The sequence below is a fragment of the Cheilinus undulatus genome, linkage group 9 (genome assembly GCF_018320785.1).
Source record: "Cheilinus undulatus linkage group 9, ASM1832078v1, whole genome shotgun sequence".
In the NCBI taxonomy this organism is placed as follows: Eukaryota; Metazoa; Chordata; class Actinopteri; order Labriformes; family Labridae; genus Cheilinus; species Cheilinus undulatus.
This window is the reverse complement of record NC_054873.1, coordinates 24,984,426-24,990,425: the sequence shown is the minus strand read 5'-3', so window position 1 is coordinate 24,990,425 and position 6,000 is coordinate 24,984,426. Positions and strand designations below refer to the sequence as shown.

General features: G+C 39.4%; 1 protein-coding gene across 12 annotated transcripts in view; it reads left to right on the top strand.

Annotated features, from left to right (window-relative positions):
- The first annotated feature begins 1,195 nt into the window (after positions 1-1,195).
- mef2aa (myocyte enhancer factor 2aa) overlaps positions 1,196-6,000 on the top strand; it is an 88,389-nt gene continuing 83,584 nt past the window's right edge. For 4 of the 12 annotated variants that reach the window (XM_041796452.1, XM_041796450.1, XM_041796449.1 and 1 more), the window contains exon 1: positions 1,198-1,478. The gene's annotated coding sequence lies outside the window, so the exon portion shown is untranslated. Of the gene's footprint in view, positions 1,479-6,000 lie in introns of all 12 variants that reach the window. The other 8 variants (XM_041796448.1, XM_041796453.1, XM_041796451.1 and 5 more) reach the window with 3 other exon arrangements.

Here is a 6,000-nt window from a genome sequence, read left to right as displayed (position 1 = left end):
TACTTTTCAATAACCTTTTCTCTGAATTGCTTGGAGTGTTCTTTTGTCTTTATGGTGTAATGGTAGCCAGGAATACTGATTAACCATTGAAAGAACCTTCCAGACACAGGTGTCTACAATCTCTTGAGACACACTCACTGCACTCAGGTAATCTCCATTCACTCATTGTGAGACTACTAACACCAGTTGGCTGGACCTCTGTCGAACAAGGTCAGAGATGAAAATTCATGCCCTCATTTTTTTGTAATGGAGGTTTGTATTTACTCTACATTCATTACTGCAACAAACTGTACATTGGATAAATGACTCCAGTAGGTGTTTTGTACAAGACTGCAGCATATGAAACAGTATATTTCAGAGTTGAGAGTTTAAAAAGTCAGTGAAACCGCAGTATGGCATGTGTTGGCAGAGCTGCTCCCATGACTGAATGTGTGTGCAGTGAACAGAGGACCAGGGATTGAGGAGAGCTTTTCAGAAAGTCTGTTTTAATGAGCCTCAGATAATTAAATGTTATTTCAGAGCTCGTGGTCAGATTGATGTCTCAGAAAACTGTGTGACTCAGTGATCTGTTTGTGCTTTTCTCATTTGCAGAATAAACATCTATTTTCTTCTTTTGCTATCGTATTGTACATCAAACCTGACTTATATAGCCTAATAAAGCTCGCTGCAAGAGACGGGTGTTTTAGTCCCTTGTCTTAATTGGAGAGAAAGAGTGTCTGGGTCTATTTGTGGTCTGGTGCAACGTTGGAAATGCCAGCTGTCGTGCATCAAAGCCTTGCTGGAACAAACCGTTATTTGGCACGTCTCTGCAACTTGTTGAAATAAATCTCTAACTATGTTATGATAAAAACAAGATTTTCCCCTTTTTTCAACACAAACCTAACACTGATATTTGATCATTAATGTTAAAAAATATGCTTTAGTCTACATAAAATAACAGATTTCCTTAAAACCAGATCACAGTGCAGAATCTCATTTCACAGATGCACATTTTCTCTAAAATGCTTCACTTTGTTGTGGAAACATATGTTAAAAATCTTTTTGCAATCAGTCCCAGCCTTCTGTGAGAGCAAGAAGAAATCCTCAACACCTTCTAGAGTTGTGACTGACAGCCATGGCTGGTCAAGAGAGCCAGGAGCCAAGCCCCATCGCATAACGCATGCCCGGCATGTCTATGTCCATCTGGGGTCCTACCCTTCAAACCACAGCAGCCCTCGCTCTCTGCCGGCAGAGAGACCGAGGGACACAAAGAGAAAGAGGGTGTGAAGAAGACGGGCCTCTCAGGGGCTCAGAGGGAAGCATCCAAAGCCAGCTGGTCTGGCTTTGAGATAAATCAATGAGCAGAGTGAGACAAAGGCAACAGAGAGAAGAGGAAGAGTCGTGGACAGGGGGAGAAAAAGAGAAACAGAAAGTCAGGACTTGCAGAGTGAGGAGACGATTGAAACAGCTGGATCTGTGAAGGCAAACACAACAAACAGGTGAGACTCAGGTGTCAGGAGAGGACTGGATTGTTTGCACATGCATTTTCTTCTCTCTTTTTATGAAAGCACTTAATTTCTGTTCATTTTCTTGAGATCTTGACTTATTTATCTTGCGTCTTAGTGTTGCAAAAGCACAAAACAAACAGAAATCATCTTGTAAACAACAACAGCATGGTGTGTCATGGTCTGGCACAGTTACAGTTTTGTTTTCTATCACCATAAAATGATCACATTATTACAAAAAAATAATGTTTAGGGGTCCTAGTAGGTTTGTGTTTATGTCCATGCAACCCATGTACAGAGGTGGGTGTCTTTGGAGTGGGTGGGCTGGGTTTAAGTCAGACCCATGGCTCCTTTCCTGCATGTTATTTTCATGTTTCTGACTGACTTATCCAAATAAAGGCATAAACAGCTAGAATAAATCTTGAGAAAAAACTTTCTTGATATTCTAAAATAAACTAATCCATTATAATAAAACCAGCTTTGTTTTTTAAATAAAATGAGAAAAATAAACCAGAAAAAAAAAAAACATCTCCTCTTCAATAAAGGGCAAATAACGTGTATGGAGACACATAACTTCTATACACACAAGCAATTGTTTTACCAAATATAATGTAGCATGTTCGAATTGACTTAATTAGCTGATGTAAAAAGAAAGGGTTGCATTCTACCAACAAAACTGTTTTGTGTTGCCTGCATCACTGTGGGAGGATGGGAGGGATGCATGCCAACACAAAAGTGCTGCTAAAGGAGATGCTGAGAGCAATTTGGAGCCTCTCTGTTGTCAGTTGGAATCAGCCTGAACTCACTAAGAACCAATGCACAGCAGAAACTTTTCTGACTGAAAGCACTCCAAGAAAACAGCTGGGGACTGCTTCTGTCTGACTCTCTATTGTCATGACTTTTGTCACAATTTAACACAGAGGAAAGAGCAGAAAAACACACGTGTGAAAAGATAAAAAATGAAAATCAGTCATGCTGTTTTAACAGAAAACAGTTTCAAACCATACCATGCTCTCACTGCAAGTATGTCACAGATGAGCTGAACACTCACAAATGATTGTTGAAAATGTTCTTCATTTTTAGTTGCAGCAGTTTAAATGATGGCCTATGTCTTCTTGGATGGCACAAAAAGAAGAATGAGTGTTGAGTTTATACAAAGCTAATCCTGACTATCACTGAAAGCAGATGTTCTTGAGGCACTTGAATGCACATTTTAATGTACAATCTGCATGCATGAGTTCCTGGACTTTGAACAGAAGCTAGAAGAGATGCCTGTGCTATATTGTTTTGTCTCATGTTGCATTTCAAAAGGAAGCTTTTCTGGCACTTTTTAATGATAATTCATTTGTACCACAGAAGAACCTTTGGATTCAAAGTTTACTGTTCTTGTCATGAAATGCAATGGGTTCTGTAGGGAACACAAAATCAAGCATATAGCGTTAGTTCAGGCAGGCCACGAATCAAGACTTAAGCTATATAATTAAGATCAGCTGAAGGCCAGCTGATTTGCTCTCAGCATGCCACTGGCTTATTGCACTCATGCTGCCATATTTAAACGACTGCTTCCTGCAACCCTCCTCCACCCCAGCTCATCTGACGTAATCAAGGTAGTTCTGTTGGCATTTATGTTCTGGATAGAAGAGCAAATATAAATAATAAGTGCAAATTAAAAACTGATAATAACTTAAGACAATATGTCTGCAAATCATGTGTGTTTCTTGACAAAAAGTTGTCCTGACTGAAATTTATAGTAACAGCAGTAGATAGTTCACAGCTATGAATACATCTTGAAATGTCACTACACTCTGGTTAAATACACCATAATTATAAAAATGAGTATGACATGTGAAAGGCACCAAATTATATTCAAAAGCCACTCAGCAGGAGGTAAAATAACAATGCATTACCACACAATTTAGCAACATTCTCATCATGAAACATATATTACTGGTTATGTATGTGAACTGAAGCTCAACTACAGTACAGTCCTTTCACTTTGTTTGCTCATCCTGCCTCATTAACGTACATTTGATGTGAATTTCTCTTTAACATTGAGAGACTATAACAGGCAAACTGGCATTTATACCTCTTCTGACCTGTTAAAACCTTGCAGGTGGAACTCTTGGCTGCTCTTACAGTGTTGTGCTGCAGTCTGAGTGCATGCAGTCAAACTAAAGTGGACCAATCTCACATCTCCTCATGTGGCCGTAAAGCTTGCCCTCATTTAACCTGGACGGAGCATGGACAAAAGCCAAGAGCAGGATAATGGAGACTACAATTAATAAAATTTAAGCGCTTATGTTTTAAATTCCTCAAGTTTGTGTCATAAACTGTGACATAAGAACCCTAGGACCATTGGGAATTTGACTAACATCTTGCAGTGGGGTTATTAATGTAGGACCTGTGTTGAGTGGCCTTTAAACACAGTGAGGGGCAGTTTAGCATACAGCCTTGAAGACTGAGACGCATCCTTTTGTTTTGGGTCTGAGTAATTGGTGAGAAGGGACAATGTTAGACCAATAAAGATGAGCTACACACTGCAGCAGGCACACTTTGGTGTAATAAATGGGATGCAATTAGTAGAGGATGTCTACGCCTTGTTTTACTACTAAGCAAGGGCGATGTGCCACCATGTTACTGATTCCGTCCAGAGATGCTCTATTGCTTTGACTGTTCAGCAGATAACAAACTATGTGTATAATTAAATGTTTAACCAAGTTAAGTTTATTTATTTAGCATTTTACACAAAGGTCACAGTGTTTTACATTAACTAAGTACAACACAAAGATATACAAAGAGAAACCAAAGTCGGCGCAAAGACCAGTAGAAAATCCTGCCATGATGACCGGGTACACTAATTGGCACAATAAAATTAAAGTGTTGAAAAGTCCTGATGTTTCTCAAAAGGTAAAAGTGTGATCTGGGTAACTACTACTAAAGATGACTCCTAAATTATGGAGGTTAGAGTTGCAAGATTATAGGAGCATATATCTTGGGCAATAATGAGGAGTTCTGTTTTTCTCAGAATTTTATGGCAAATAAATCTGCTTTATGGGAAACAGATACAGGTAAAGGTACTTGAAGCATTGTAAGACAGCACAAGACAAAAGAGAGGTTGGATGTAAACTCGCTGGTAGAAACAATGAAGCTTCTGTCATTTGGAATAAAACAGCTTGACGCTGTACCAGAGTCCCACCTTTTAACGTAGTAGCACAGTCAACTGAGTTAGTCTGCTGAATTGTTTGCCATTTTCCCCTGTGCACTCCTGAACATTTCTAGAAAGTCTCAAGCAGATGTCCCTAAAGTCTTCCTGAGATGATTGTTAACACATGCATCTAGCATTGCTTTTATATGTAACCTGTTGCATAACAAGATTACTGTTATCAACAGTGACTTTTTATGTTGCCACATTAAATACTGAGAGAAAACTTTTGCAACTGATTAAAGACGTCGGTTCTAGTATTTTGGCCAGACAGCACATGGTCTGCTGTATGTGCCTTGAAATGTATCAACTACATCTTCATGCAGCAGTTTAATGTCTAACACTACACTGACCTGCAACAACTGGTTATAAAATGTTTAACAAAACTGAGTAAAGGGCACCCTACGTTAGCTGCGCAGGCTACATAGATAACAAAGCTATGTAGCTAACAGATATGTGGCTAATGCAGATATGTAGTTAGGTAGTTAACAGGCTAAAGCTAAGATCACAGAGCAGCTATGCAAGCTACATAGCTAAGTTAGCTTTAGTTATGTTTACTAGAGTTCACATTGCTAAAGCTAAATTAGGCCTCGTTTACAAAACGATGTTCTACTTTGTTTTCCATTCCACATTTGGATGGCAACGCTTTGAATACAAAAGACCGTGACCATGACCCATGAAATTTCTCTGCTTCGCTACGATGGTGATGACAATGATTATCATGATGACTGATAAAAAAGTAGATGTAATCATTTCCAGAATTATTATCATGATTTTATCTAAAGAAACTGGCATTGATAGCCCTCCAAAATGAGAATAATGTTTCCCCCTTTCTAAATCCAGCTGTCTGTGACTTGACAACCTGAATCGGAGGTAACTACACCAGACGGCTCAGGTTGAGCTGCTGCGGCTCGTTTCAGAGTGCTGCGACACCTGTGCTTTACAACTGACTGCAGCCGTACTATGCATGTGCGTTTTCATAAAGTGTCGTTTTCCCTGTTTACAAGGAGATGAGGGTGGGGGCATTTTGAAAAAAATTCACTCTGGAGGCCGTTTCCACATGGTTCTGTTTTCAGGCACCAAAACGCCGTTCTCGTGCAAATGGGCAGCCAAAACTCTACAAAAGTTTTGCGTTTTCACCTGAAAATGTTATCGTGTAGACAGAGGCTAAGCTTCATTGGCTCATTATAACATAATTAGCTGGCGTAGCAATGTTAGTTTTGGCTACAGCAAGGAATTGTTTGCGTATCTACTTCTAAAATTGGTCTATACTAACCTTGCAAAGCAGATGTATTTGCCCATTTCCGTGTTTCT